The following is a 15,645-nucleotide window of genomic DNA, read 5'->3' on the forward strand; positions in this document are numbered from 1 at the left end:
ATATGTTTATTGAGATCAATTAATGAGCAAAAAATGAATGTTGAAAATGCAAGCTTCTAGTTTGCATGGCTTAATCAGTTGAACTGAAAATAACTATAACATTTTCAAACTGTTACTTTTGAAAAAAAAAATCCCAAGTACTAAAACAGGTTAACTTTGCAAATGGTACATATTTGTTCAGGTCATTCATCATCCTGCAAACTTTGAAAATTGCGTGGTGATTGAAGCGCACAAATCTTAAAAATTGGCCATGTACACCATTTCGGCACAAACTAAATTTATTTAAATGTGAGACCTTTTTCCTCATGAAGTACACTAATTGAGATAATTGACTGCATTTTCTGATTTGCGTCAGCAGCCTCGACTCAGAAACTAGATGCAAGTTGGTCAAATTTTAACTCAAATGATCAAGTAACTTGAGTAAAATCAGGGTAGAACAGATTAAATTTAATGTAGTCAAGTGTAAATAAACTCCTACAAATTGGAGAAACAGTTGTACTCCATGAGGAATGATAAAATAACTGAAGAGTCGCAGGAACTTTATTAACCTGAGCTCTCGGCATGTCTGCCCAATGTCATGCAACAGTTAACATCAAAATGATGTTTAATAACATGAGGAAAACAATAGAATACAAGTTAGAGGAAGAAGTGATCAAACTGCAAGTATTCTGGTAAGATTGTTCCTTCAGTATTGTGTACATTGCAATTCATATTGCACCGTCATTGTTGAAACATTTTCTGATGAAAGTAGCATTAACTGTAAATGTGTTGCTGGTAAAAGCACAGCAGGTCATTCCTGATGAAGGGCTTTTGCCCGAAACGTCGAATTTCCTGTTCCTTGGATGCTGCCTGACCTGCTGTGCTTTACCAGCAACACATTTTCAGCTCTGATCTCCAGCATCTGCAGACCTCACTTTTTACTCTAGCATTAACTGTAAGGCAGCCCACTAAACATTTTTAAATATGCTAATTGTAGATGATGGGTTTCATTTTTTGCTTGCAGGAGATGACGCTCTAGCAACATTAAAGATATGCTAGAGTGTCTAATTGAGATGTAAGAAAAATGTACAGGTTGTTCTGCTATAATGCAGCAGTTACATTCCTCTGCAATCCTGTGCTATAGAAAATCGCGTTGTAGAAGATTGCTATACATGTTCAGTAGAAAGTTTGTGTTATCCAAACAACGTCCACAATTCGTCAATCTTGTTATAGCTAAATCGCATTGATGAAACGCGTGGTATACCAGAACTATGTACCTTTTTGACCTAATTTTTTCGTGTTCAAACTTCCGTTTATTTTCAAATCAGGTACACTTCAACTAGCGAAGTAAAATGTATACTTATTTACGCTTTAGTCAAACGCTGAAATGTGTTTTGCTTTTGTGTATGACATTAATTGTAAAGACTATAAGTTTGATAACTTATTAAACAATGCAACTTATAGTTTGTTCTTAAATACTCAATTAGACTAGGAATTTGCAGTCAAGCCACAAAATACATTTGGTCCTAATACTTAGGAATTGTACATGAATGTAACTCCGAGTGTGTCCAGGATTATATGTACTGTTTTTATTTGATTTTTACTGAAGATGCATTTTTAAAAAAAATGTTCCCTGTATTAGAAGTGTACTACTCTAAGAACATGTTCCTCAGTACATTTGAACAAAGGAAAATAAATGCGATGAATATCCTCACATCCATTCATCTACAGACTATCTACCTATTTGATTTCCCTCTTTTTAGTCTTAAAAGACTGATCTTTGCTAGCCATGTGACTTGTTTGTTTGTTTTAACTTTTGGATTCGTAGCCATATTCCTGTCCTTTCCAGAAAGTTTGATTGATTTTTTTTCGAACAAGGATAAGCTCCGTAATATTCTGAGTGAATTGTCTAGTACCTAGCCGGAGTTTACTTGTATGCTGCTGTGAAGAATTTCTCCTGAAAGGGAACCTGGAAATCTAAATGTAAAGTAGTTAATTAATTACTTGGCAATTTTAGGCAATGTTAAATACACAACATTCAATATATGCATTTTCTTATTCATTTTGGATTAAGAATTTTACTTCCGCATTCACATTTAAGTGGAGATCTAAGCATCTACCTGTTTTTGAATGAAGACTTGAATGACTGGCATGCGCTGAATAGCCTAATGTACCTTTTTGTAATAATTGTGGTTTTGCATGACACATTCTAAAGTTTCAAGGGGGTTGTTTACATCATTTAAAAGGCAGAACAACAGTAGCTTTTCTGAGCCTTCTTGAAAATCAAGTGTTAACACTCTGGGCATTCATAACCACAAATTTCTTATTCCAAGATATAATTTAATTCTTTTTTACATAATTAGTCATGCAAGTGCAATAACAGTGTATCAGGGCAAAATATTCTTTGAATGTTGGAATTTACTGGACTAAATTCTCCCTTAATCATTTATGTATGCTATGGAGCAAGAATGTAAAATTGACAGTTAAATTAACAGTATTAGAATAATTTCTATCATACATAAAGGATAGGTTTCAAGATTCTAACCTTTTACTGAGTAGGTTTGTTTATTCTGAACCATAGTTAAAAGGTACAATTAGTGCAATATTTTCATCTAACTTTTTTTTTGTCAATTTGTTTATGGGCTGAGGACATTGGCAGTAAAGGCACCAATCACTAATTACCATGGAGACGATGATGATAAACTGCATTCTTAAACCTCTACAGTTCGGAGTGTGGGTTGTTGTTGTTGTAGTGCATGTTATATGTGGTGCATTAAATTGCCACTATACCATCACAAAGGGACTAAATGTGGAATATGGTGGATGAAGTGCCAGTTAAGTGGACTACATTGACCTGAATAGTGTTGAGCTCCTTGAGTGTTGTTGGAACTGTCCTCATCCAGGCAAGTGGAGAATATTCCATCAAATTTGTGACTTGTGCTTAGCAGATGGTGGACTGACACTGAGGAGTCAGGAGGCAAGTTACTTGCTACGGAATTCCTAGTCATGACTTGTTTTTGTAGTCACTGTAATTATGAAAATACTGCACATCTTATTTTTGACCATTATTGTTGTGAAGTTTTGGCATTTGGTTTTAGTTCTCATTGTGTTGAGAATGTGTATTTGGTATAAGCAGGTAGGGAAAGAGTTAAGTTTTGAGTTTTTGGGAAACAAAAGGTTCAGCTAGCATGATTCTGAGGGTAGTATGAGTATGGAATGAGCTGCCAGAGGAAGTGGTGGAGGCTGGTACAATTGCACCATTTAAGAGACATTTGGATGGATATATGAATAGGAAGCATTTGGAGGGGTATGGCCTAAGTACTGGCAGGTGGGACTAGATTGGGCTGGGATATCTGGTCGGCATGGACGGGTTGGACTGAAGAGTCTGTTTCCATGCTGTACATCTCTATGACTCTATGACTTTTGTTTACTGCAAGTTCTTATCTGATCAATGAGGTGCTGGAGGAAAGGGTAGTGTGTTAACAAAGCATTAATTATGTAAAGCCATTTAACAAGATGAAGAAGCATTCAGTATATAAAGTCAGTTAACAAGGTTAAAAACATTCATTGACACTCACTGATTGTAACGGTCACCCAGTCAATATGCATGTTGCCTTTTCTGGATGCTGCTCCCTACAAACGACTATACAATTCATTAAGAAACTGCTGTTTGAGAGAAGACCAAGAACTCATGTCTCTGTGCACATGGGCGATCGTTCTTTCTCACTCCAAGGCCCGGAATAAAGGTGAAGGAGGTAGAACTATACTGTCTCTGAGCATTTTGCTTTGACTGATGTGGGAATGGGATGACAGTGTCATTTTTTTTTTGCTGTGTTCTGCATGTGATCATTTATTAATCCTTCAATGAGATCATGTAACACTCTCTAATTATTTGTAATATTGCTAGTCCTGAACAACTGTTGTTCATATAATTACATTCGATGAATGCAAATTAGTGACATTCAGGCATGAATGTATTTTGTTACTGTATTGTACTTAACAGAGACTTGAACTGAGTTCTATAAAGATGTAAATGATAGCTTGAAACCCGACAAGTATGTGATTAACACTTACCCTTTGACAGACCTTAAGGCAATCAAAAGCACTGTCAGCCAGTAAAAATATTGACTTTCTGCATGAATTTGTTTTTAACATAGCTTGTTAGCACTGTCGTATGTTGAATATCAGGGAGATAAAATTGGGCTTGACAGCATTAACGTTTTTGCATGCTGCAAATTTTCCCATGATCCTAAAATGGCGCTGTGGTGGTGGAGGTTGTCAACAATTCCCCTCCCTGAGTTTCATCTTGAGATTTTCTTGGACAACTTTTTAAATTCTCAAACTCGTTTATTAGTTGATTCAGTCATGTAGTGACAAGATATTCATGTGTTTATGTTGATATCTTTTGTAAATGGACTTGCACAAGAGCAGAAATGGAATGATTCATTAATAGCCTCAATAACTGTCAACTCTCCAATGAACTTAAAGGCACGACACATAAGGAAATCATAAATTTCCTAATTTAAATTGATACAAGACAGCAGAGAATAAAAGCTGAAGGGTTTTTTTCTAAATCTCTCCTGCGTGTTCTCTGCATGTCTGGCAATAAATAGAAAGAATATCAGTGTATAATGACACTTCAGTACAATTTATCTTCTAATGTCTCGAGTGTGCACTTCCTGAATTTTCCTTATAACCCTCCTGTGAAGCACTATCCAGTGTTTAATTATATTAAAAGCCCCATCTAAACATTTGTTTGTGCTGTCTTTGACAATTTTTAATAAGCTACATACCCACATCATTTACTGTGGTTCTCCTATAACACGGTTGTTGTGTTCCCATGGAACACTGGGTTATAGAAAATCGTGCAATATAAATGATTGCGTCTATAGGAAAAACAGGGTTGGGGTAAACAACCAAAAATATCAGTAAAAATCAAAACAAAAGTAGTAGTTAGCTGAACACATGATAGTACAGTCTAAGTAAATCTTTAAATCATACATTTTAATGAAATAATACAGTAAATTTAACACTAAAATCACTGACTACTGCACTGTACCTTTCATGAAGCTCCTCACCAGAAAGTGCGTGAGCTGACTGACCACATGATGCAGATGTGGAAGTCCAATTCTCCTCAAGATTCTCCCCTTCTAAATATCGATTACAATTCCCAGTTTCAAGCTACGTTTCCAAGGCTTGCAGAGCTGACCACATTCCTGTTTTAGCCGAACACTCTGAATTTCCATTTTTGCAGACAGTGGGTCCTGAGGCTGGGTTTCGCTGTTCAGCTAGTGCTGGAGATCCAATCGCTTAACAGCGAAAGGGAGTATGCTTTATTTTTTTTAAAGACCGCAATTAAAAATCATGTTGACACCAAATTATGTTGAATAAACATGCATTATAGGAGAACTACTGTACTTCCAGCCTGCTCTGCGACTTGAGAACAAAAAATGAGGCTGATACTCCAGGGCAGGAGAAAGAGAAGACTGCGGATGCTGGAGATCAGAGTAGAGTGTAGTGCTGGAAAAGCACAGCACGTCAGGCAGCATCTGAAGAAGCATTGCTGATGAAGGGCTATGCCCAAAATGTTGTTTCTGCTGCTCCCCAGATGCTGCCTGACTTGCTGTGCAGGGCAGTGTAGCCGTGTCAACTGTCAGAAATACCATCTTCCAATCAGACATTAAACCATCGTCCTATCTTCCTGCTTAGCTTTTGTAAAGGATCCTGTGGCACTGTTTTGATGAAGAGAAGAGGAGTTATCCCCAGTTCAAGAATTTGTGATGTCAAAAATGTTTGCTGAAATAACATAGAGATGGAGTGTTTAACATCTCGGTTTTAATTCTCAATTGACACAAAAGCCTTGGCATCAGGAAACTTTAACGATGGATAAATTGGATTTTGAAAGTGGGTCTGGATGGCTGAGCTAATTTGCTATTATTCCTTTTTTTTTTGTAGACAATAAGATTGACTAAATGTTTACCCAGTAACTTTAATCTTGATTTTTTTTTTCTTTTATGCATTCTTGATATGTGGATATTGTTGGATAAGCCAGCAGTTATTTCCCTGTAGCAGGTGTAGTGCGCTACCTCTTTTTGAATTGCTGCAGTCAAAAAGCAATTGACTGTTTCCATAGCTCTGAGGGGGAGTTCCAGGACTTTGACCCAGTGACAATGAAGGAATAACAATTATAGTTCCAGGTCAAAATGTGACATGGCTTGGAGGGAAACTTTCTGCTGGTGGTGGTATTTCCATGCATCTGCTACTCTTGTCCTTCTACATGGTAGAGATTGTGGTTTTAGAAAGTTTGTTTCCGGAACCTAGGTGAATTCCGTGCATCACGTAGATAAACACACTTTTTTTTTTAGGTATTTTTATTAGAAATTTAACATTTTTGCAAGTTTATAAAAATAAACAAAACTCTCAAATACAAACATTGATGTACAATTAAATCAAATATACAATAGTCAAAATTTAACAAAGGAAAAAAAACAAAAACCAAAATAAAAAAAACCAAAACTCAACATTCTACTAATCTAACCTATAACTAACCAGAGTGTATACTTAAGTCTCTTACATGCTCGGAATGTATTAACATCAAATGTAATAAAACCGATATTCGTGCGGGATCCCTCTCCCAAGGGGCCCCGGAGCAGCCAGGTTTGTAGTCCTCATTAAATAAAGGCCCTTGTTAGGATGGCCAAAATATCTGCATTTATGTAATTCAAAAAGGGCTGCCATATTTTATAAAATAATTCAGTCTTTCGGTGCACTATATTTGTAAGGAAGTCAAGGGGAATATATTCCATAATTAATCTGTGCCAATTTGAAAGTCCAGGGGGGCCACCCAGTTCATCAAAATATTTTTCCTTGCACAGAAAGAGAGAATAGAAAATAGTCTCTTCCCGTGCGTATCCAGGGAGGAAAAGTTCGAAAAGCCCAAAAGGAGAGATACAGGGTCCACTCTAATTTCCGTTCCTAAAATATCTGTCAGGGTACTTGTTACTTTAGTTCAATATCTACGGATCTTATGACAAGTCCATAGGCAATGTACCAGAGTGCCCACCTCTATTTTGCATTTGGGACACATTGGAGATGCTCCTGCCTTAAATTTTGTCAATCGAGCCGGTGCTATATGGGCCCTATGAAGTATCTTCAGCTGGATTGCCTGGGTTCTGTTACAGATAGTAATTCTTCTAGCATTTTCCCAAATATCATTCCACGTTTCGATAGAGATTTCTAGTCCCAAATCCTGATCCCATGTTTTAAGCAGATTGTCCATATCTCCCGACACTACTTCATGTAGTAAATGATAAATAGTACTAACGGAGGATACCCCTACTGGTCGTAGGACATTACATTCTCTATCTGATTTATAAAGACTATCTATTAACGTAGTCTTCTTCTGTGTATAATCTCGAATTTGGAAGTATCGAAAGAGGTCTCCATTGGGTAACCCGAATTTCTGATGCAGCTGTTCAAAGGACATCAGGACCCCATCTTTAAATAGGTCCCCTAAACATGAGATACCCCTGGATCTCCAGAGTTTAAAAGTGGCATCTGTAAACCCCGGTTGGAATCCCCATGCCCCTACTATCGGTGCATGGGGGGGATGTTTTATGTAAATTACCCTCATTTTGCCGCATTATATTCCAGGCCTTAATTATGTTTAGTATTATGGGGTTTTTACAGTGATCTGTAATGATTTTCCTCTTGTCTGAAAATAAGAGGTTAGTAAGTGGGTATTTTACTTGGGAGGCCTCGATGTCCAGCCAGATTGATTGTGGATCAGACAAGACCCAGTCAGCTATATAACTTAATAGGGAACTTAACTGATATTTTCTAAAGTCTGGGAAATCCAGTCCTTCCTTGCCTGTGGAAGCTGTAGCTTCTTCAGCTTAATAAGGGGCCGTCTATGATTCCAAATAAAGGAACCCAGCCAGCCATATAATTTACGTAGGGCTATCCTTGGCAGCATCACCGGGAGCATTCTCATAGGATATAAGAGACGGGGCAGAACATTCATTTTAATTAGTGCTATTCTACCCAACCAGGAAATTGGAAGGTCTCCCCATCGCTGGAGGTCCTGCCTTATCCTTTCCAGTAATTGCACAAAATTAGCCCTATACAACTGACCAAATACTGGAGTAATAAAAATACCTAAATATAAGAAGCCCTCCAGGGACCAACGAAAGGGAAAGAGGGATCTGTCCACTAAGTGGGGTGTCATAACCAGGCCACCCATTGGCATAGCCTCCGATTTTGAAAAATTAATTTTATAGCCTGAGAATGCACTAAATGTATTAATAACTTGAATTAGACGAGGTACTGACATCAGAGGATTATTGAGGAATAAAAGAACATCATCTGCATAAAGGGTAATTTTGTGTTTACCTGTACCAATCCTCGGGGCCGTTTATATTAGGATCAGTCCGTATAGCTTCTGCTAGTGGTTCAATTATTAGCATAAATAACAATGGCGAGAGAGGACATCCTTGACGGCAGCCCCTACCCACACTGAAGCTATCCGATCTTAATCCATTGGTAATAACGACTGCTTTGGGATCACTATACAATGTTGAGACCCATTTGGTAAACACCTGTCCAACACCAAACCTTTCCAATGTGTAAAACAAATATGACCATTCAACCCCATCGAATGCCTTTTCCGCGTCTAATGAAATTACTACTCCTGGTATCTTTCCCTGATGGCAGGCTTGGATCATATTCAAGACCCTTCTAATATTATTGGATGATCTACGGCCTTTAATAAATCCCGTCTGATCCTCCTTTATAATATATGGCAGTATCCTTTCTAGTCTCGGTGCTAACATTTTAGAGAGGATTTTAAAATCTACATTTAGCAAGGATATTGGTCTATAAGATGTACAGTCTTCTGGATCTTTTCCTTTTTTGAGGATAAGAGAGATATTTGCCTCTTTCAGCGAAGGCGGGAGACAGACCTGACTAAATGCAAAGTTATACATGTCCTCCCCCCACCTTGTCTCAGTCGGTTCCCTCAACTCAGCACCGCCCTCCTAACCTGCAATCTCCTTACTGACCTCTCCGCCCACACCCCACTCCGGCCTATCACCCTCACCTTGACCTCCTTCCACCTATCCCACCTCCATCGCCCCTCCCCCAAGTCCCTCCTCCCTACCTTTTATCTTAGCCTGCTTGGCTACTCTCTCTCATTCCTGATGAAGGGCTTATGCTCGAAACGTCGAATTCCCTATTCCTGAGATGCTGCCTAACCTGCTGTGCTTTAACCAGCAACACATTTTCAGCTCTGATCTCCAGCATCTGCAGACCTCATTTTTTACCCATAAGTGGATCAGCCAATATTTCTGTAAATTCTTTATAGAATTCAGCTTGAAAACCATCTGGACCCGGTGCCTTTCCGCTCTGGAGTTGCCTAATTGCATCAAGTATTTCTTGGACTGTTAGAGGAGCATTTAAGGCCGATACCTGTTCCGGAGTCAAGCCCGGAAAGGTCAAACTTTTTAAAAATGACTGCATCCTCCTAGTCCTATCTTCACAATCCTGCGATTTATATAACTCAGAATAAAATTCTCTAAAGGTTGCATTAATCTTTTTATGATCATGAGTCAAGGTATCTGTACTTTCCTTGATAGTCATAATAGTCTGAGGGGCCTTCTTTTTCTTTGCAAGAAATGCTAAGTATCTACCCGGTTTGTCGCCATATTCATATAACCTTTGTTTTGCAAATAATATTTCCCTCTTAGCCGTTTGAGTAAGCGTAGTGTTTAGAGCTGTCCTAAGAGCCGTAATCCTTTGCAATTTTATAATAGAAGGTCTATCAGCATATGCTGTTTCAGCTGCTTTTAAGCGAGCTTCGAGCAGACGCTGTTGCTCTCCCTTCAGTTTCTTCTGGGTCGCTGAGTAGATGATCAAACCTTGTGCATAAGCTTTGATGGTCTCCCACATCGTTGATGGGTTGCTAGCCGTACCTGAATTAATTTCTAAAAAAGTTTTAAATTCTTGGGAGAAGTACTTTACAAATTTACTATCTTTTATCAGGAAGGTGTCCATACACCAATGCCGAGCGGATGTCCCATTGTTCCTTGCCTTAGTTTCCATGTATACAGCGGCGTGGTCGGAAATCGCTATAGTACCTATTTTACAGGATAATATAGAATTTTAAAAAATCGATGGGGCAAAAAACATATCAATTCTTGTATGACATTTATGTGGATTAGAGTAGAAAGAAAAATCTCTACCCTGTGGATGAAGACATCTCCATACATCTACCAATCCTAATTCTTTATTCAGATCCGCCAATTGTCTAGATCTGGGAGATACTCCGGCAGCACTCTTGGGAATCCTATCTATTTCCGGATCCATAATACAATTAAAGTCTCCCCCTATAATTGTATGACGGGCACCAAAGGCCATCAATTTTGAAAAAGCTTCCGTTATAAATTTAGAGGGGTATGCCGGGGGGCAGTACAAATTTAGAATCCCATATTCCTCTCCATTTACGAGGGCTTTAATCAAAATATATCGTCCAGATTCGTCTTTTATCTGATTTAGAATTTTGAAAGGGAAATTCTTCTGAACAAGAATAACCACTCCCCTACTTTTTGAGCTAAAAGAAGAGAAAAAGGCCTGATCAAATCCGCCCTGCCATAATGTTAAATGTTCTTTATCCGACAGGTGTGTCTCTTGTAGGAGAGCTATATCAACTCTTTCTTTCTTAAGATTTGATAATATTTTCTTCCTTTTGACTGGCGAATTACTCCCCTTGACATTCCAGGTGCACCACTTAACCGACTGATCAACCATAATCATCTGGGCAGATCCGAGACCCCTTGGGAGGGGAAACCCTATCTGGAACATCCCGAGCATGGAGCATATAAAATTTACAAAAATAAAGGCTCTCTATTACACTCACAACAATATAATAAAAAACTATTTCTAAATAAAAAAAATATAAAAAGTACCTAAATGGAGATTTTCCCCCTTGTTCCCATGGAGCGTTACTTCCTCTCCAAAAGTCCATCTTATCCTCTCTCAACCAATGCCCCACCCTTGACCCAGGTGTTCCTCAATAAAATGAGGAGAATTCAAATATAATATAAAGCTAGAGTTAACAGTGAGCACCCTACCCCCGCCCACACCAACACCTGGATATATTTGAGAATGTTAATACCGTATATAAATATATAACTATAAAATTACAATCTCAACAAGTAATAATTAGATATAATAATACAAAATAATAGGGGAAAAACAACCCCGCTCCTAAAGACAGAGGTAAAATAGAATAATGTAACCACCTCCCCCCACCAACATTAACCAATCGCCCCAACATATATATACATACAAACCAAGCGGGGGTGGGGAGAAAATCAAATCCCTCTCCCCGCGCCCCATGATAATATTAAACACTGAGGTTTAAAAAAAAGAGAGAAGAAAAAAAGGGGGGGAATATCGACCAAAGTGGGGCGAAAGGCAAACCAGCATCCACAATCTCTTACAGTTTATTTAAGAGAGTCCAAGAATTCCTTAGCCTTCTCTGGTGAACTGAAGTTATATATGGATCCTTCGTGGTTAAAACGTAGCGTCGCTGGATAGCGTAAGGAGTACTGAGTATTTAAGTCCGTTAAACGCTTCTTCACCTCATCCAATGCCTTCCTCTTTCGGACCAGAGCTGGGGAAAAATCCTGAAATAGCATGATCTTGGATCCTTTATAGATCATGGCTTGGGGGTCTTTTCCGAGATTTCTTGAGGCTTCTAGGAGCATCTGCCTCTCCCTATAGTTCTGCAGCTGGAACAGGACCGGGCGTGGGCGCTGGTTTGAGCCGGGCCCACGTATTGCGACCCGGTAGGCCCATTCCACCCTTACCTGGCCTGATCCAGCATGCAGATTTAAAAGCTGTGGCAGCCACTGCTCCAGGAATGCTGTAAGCTGGCCTTCCTCTTCCCGTTCGGGAAGGCCCAGCAGCTGAATATTTTTTCGACGACCTTGATTATCGAGGTCGTCAATATGAGATTCAGTGGAGTATGTGTATTGAAGTTATTAACTTTGGAAATGCAGCAGAAGTTCATAAATATGAAAATCATGTACAGGTACTGACCCTCTGAAGGGCATCCCACCCAACCCCATCCCCATCCCCACAGCTCTGTCCCAAAACCCCACATTCACCATGGCTATAATCCACCTAGCCTACACATCTGGACACTACAGACAATATTAGCATGGTTAATATACCTAACCAGCACATCTTTGGACTGCAGAGGAAACCAGAGCACCCAGTAGAAAGCCACCTAGACCCAGGGAGAACAGGCAAATTCCACAGTCACACCTCCCTCCCTCCCCACTTCCCCAAAAAGTCTGTGGATGTTAGATCAAATATTTTATTGCATTGTGTGAGGTAAATGTGTCAAGGGATATCAAAAGCCTTCTCTTGCTGAAACTGTAGTTATATCTGTAAGTCCTGCAGAGCATCCTGGATTTCTGTTGTCGCGAAACAAAATCTTCATTCAAGCTAGACTTAGATACCAAATGAGCTGACTTGATTTATTTTCCTAACAAGTAGGATACATATGTGGCAGCACAAGTTTATGTGCAATGGCATCTTTACTATAACACTTTTGGCCTGGTCAGAATTAAGTGAAAGTGTCTTTCTAATTACTTCTGAACATTCCAGTACTTTATGATGCATTGAATTGTGGTTTCATAGTTGTTTTCTGTGACTCATTCTAGAACACAAATGACTTAAATTTACCATTTTTATCATTACTAAAGTAGGACTGAAGATATTCGTTTTTTTTTAAAGAAAACATTTCTGTATTAAATGGACTCATGAACATCAGTGGCCTTTGACCATGTTGATTGAATCTAATTTTTGCTATCAAAAGCACGTTTTGCCTTGTATTGTGAATGAATGGACAGTAATCAAGTTAATTTTCTCATATTACGTACTTCACTTTCAATACCCCAAAGACTCCTGGTAATCTGAAAATTGACATCAGCAGTGCCAAAGCATCAGAGAAAAACCCTTGTTGTGCCTTCCAAGAGCTTTAAAAGACTCTTATAGCCTGTTCTGAAAACCTAGATCGTTTTTTAGGTCTTTAATCACTTAGAATGGGATTACAGGTTTCAATTGGTTAATATGCAAAACTTATTTCAAATCACAGTCCTGAAATTTGCAGATTTGTATTTGCAGATGCATTCCATTTTGGTCAAAATGTTGATAGTCAGTCATAGAGATGTACAGCATGGAAACAGACCATTCTATCCAACTTGTCGATGCTGACCAGATATCCCAACCTAACCTAGTCCCATTTGCCAGCACTTGGCCCATAACCCTTTAAACCCTTCCTATTCATATACCCATCAATATGCCTTTTAAATGTTGCAGTTATGCCTGCCTCCTCCACTTCCTCTGGCCATGTGACATTTTATAAAATCTTACTTTGAAAATAGAACTGTCTGGCTCAGTTATGGTACAAACAGACTCTAACCTCAAACCTTTAGTGCACTGTCTGAGCTGAAATGCCACCTTTTGTTTTATAAAACCTTAAGTTATTTCAGGGAACTGTGATTTGGAATAAATTCTGGGATTTGTCTATTAATGAATCAAAACCTGCATCCCCATTCTAAGTGACTAAAGACATAAAAGCAATTTAGGTTTGTTCAATACATTGCATCAGTTGTATGACATTTTGAACTTTTATTATAAAATTCTGTGTCCTGTAATCCCGCCCAACTAGCTGTCTGATGAAGGAGCAGCATTCCGAAAGCTTGTATTCATAGAATCCCCACAGTGTGGAACGGACCATTCAGCCCAGCAAGTCCACACCAACCCTCTGTAGAGTAACCCACCCAGACCCATTCTCCTACCCTATACTTACCCCTGACTAATACATCTAACCTACACATCTGTGAACACTATGGGCAATTTAGCATGGCCAATTAACCTAATCTGCACACCTTTGGATTGTGGGAGGAAACTGGAGCATCTGGAGAAAACCCACGCAGACACGAGGAGAATGTGTACAAACTCTATGCAGACAGTCACCCGAGGCTGGAATTGAACCTGGTCCTTGGTGCTGAGGCAGCAGTGCAAACGACTGAGCCACCGTGCTGCCGCAATACTGTGGTAGTAGGTTTTTGGCCCAACAAGTCCACACCCACCCTCCAAAACGTATCCCACCCAGATCTATTCCCCTACCCAATTACTCTACAGTTCCCATGACTAATGCACTTAACCTACACATTCCTGAACACTATTGGCAATTTAGCTTGGCCAATTCACATAATCTGCACATCTTTAGGCTCTGGGAGAAAACCAGAGCACCCCAGAGGAAATCCACACAGACAGGGAGAGAATGTGCAAACTCCACATACAGTTGCCTGAAGCTGGAAGCAAACCTGGATCCCTGGTGCTGTAAGGCAGCAGTGCTCACCACTAAGCCACTGTAAGCCATTCTAAGTGATTAAAGACCTGTTGGACTAACTTAATGTTGTGATTTTAACTTTTGACAAAGCGACAGATTTTCTGGGGTGTACGTAAATAAAAATTCTCCAATGCATGATAGCTACATTTAAATTGCTTGCTGCTGCTAAGAGCTTCGGAATATGTTGATCAGCCTTTTCAAAATTAAACTGCACTGATTATGGATAAATGGGAAAGAGGAATTGGGAATTTCATTTTATCCGTCTCCTGTCCGTAACACCCTTTTTTTTTAATTTTGAAATGCATGAATTTTGTGGTAAATTCCAGACAGGTATAAAAAATAATACATATTGAAATTACAAATTTAATTGCGTAGTATTTCCTTTGGTTCTGATCTTTAGTTAAAGTATTCACAAGAGATTGTAATTTACACTGTTCAGATTATGTCTTTCCAAATTAATTAACAATATACTGCTTGGAAATATAGGAGAAATCTCCCAGAAGCATGACTTTCTGGAGCTGGTTGAACATATTAGTTCCTCGCTGGCATTAAACTTTACAATTCTACAATGCCCAGTATGAAGCAATTTATGTAAAAATAGTTCATTTATACTCCTTACTCCTGTTGTGTTTTATTATGAATTGCTAAGTTAGAATATCAAATGCGTATCTGTTTAACTGCAAAATGTATTTCAATAGGTCATAATTTCTCATTTTATGGTCTAGTGTAATTACATTATAATTGTACTGTGTAGGATTTCATGCTGAGCTGCTTACCTTTTGCATGCCATTCCTTTACTTCACCAGTTCATGATGTGTCATGGAAGTTATAGATTTAATTGCAGAGTAATTCCTCTGATGGTCCTGTTTCCAGGTTGAGCTATCAATGTAGTTCACACTGCTCAAACAATATCTTTCTCCATTGCTTAACACAATATTCTATGGAAATAGAAGATGAACGATAACTATCTCATTATAAAATTGTATACTCAGCCAAGGTTTTACTGATACTGCTACAGTTTTCATTTAAGTGTGGAGGTTTGTGATCTAAGTTATAATTATCTTTTACAGCCTTCCATTTTTTCTGATTAATGTTCAAATCTTTCTATTTTGAGTGGTTTGTTGTTTTCATTCCATCATTGAGTTTGACAGTCTGTCTTTGTCGTCTTGCCGTTGAGAGCCTGGAACAAAAGTATCTTGGGTATAAATTGTCTAATTTGGCAGCTTTGCTGAAAAACTGTA

General features: G+C 38.7%; 1 protein-coding gene across 1 annotated transcript in view; it reads left to right on the plus strand.

The window, feature by feature from the left end:
* The window catches only part of appbp2 (amyloid beta precursor protein (cytoplasmic tail) binding protein 2), a 90,099-nt gene that overhangs the window by 19,455 nt on the left and 54,999 nt on the right, over positions 1-15,645 (plus strand). The window lies entirely within an intron of this gene.

This window comes from Hemiscyllium ocellatum, chromosome 31 (assembly GCF_020745735.1).
Source record: "Hemiscyllium ocellatum isolate sHemOce1 chromosome 31, sHemOce1.pat.X.cur, whole genome shotgun sequence".
Taxonomy (NCBI): domain Eukaryota; kingdom Metazoa; phylum Chordata; class Chondrichthyes; order Orectolobiformes; family Hemiscylliidae; genus Hemiscyllium; species Hemiscyllium ocellatum.